Raw genomic sequence first — 382 nt, forward strand, 5'->3', positions numbered from 1 at the left:
ATGCAACACTGCACTGGGCTGGGACAATGCTGCACTGCGCTGGGAGAATGCTGCACTGCGCTGGGTTGGGAGAATGCTGCACTGCGCTGGGCTGGGAGAATGCTGCACTGCATTTGGAGAATGCCGCACTGCGCTGGGATGAATGCCGCACTGGGCTGAGAGAATGCCGCACTGCGCTGGGAGAATGCTGCACTGCGCTGGGAGACTGCTGCACTGCGCTGAGAGAATGCCGCACTGCGCTGGGACAATGCTTCACTCCACTGGGCTGGGACAATGCTGCCCTGCACTGCGCTGGGAGAATGCTGCACTGGGCTGGGATGAATGCTGCACTGCACTGGGAGAATGCTGCACTGCACTGCATTGGGAGAATGCTGCACTGCAC

This window comes from Rhincodon typus, chromosome 14, assembly GCF_021869965.1.
Source record: "Rhincodon typus isolate 14 chromosome 14, sRhiTyp1.1, whole genome shotgun sequence".
Classification (NCBI taxonomy): Eukaryota; Metazoa; Chordata; class Chondrichthyes; order Orectolobiformes; family Rhincodontidae; genus Rhincodon; species Rhincodon typus.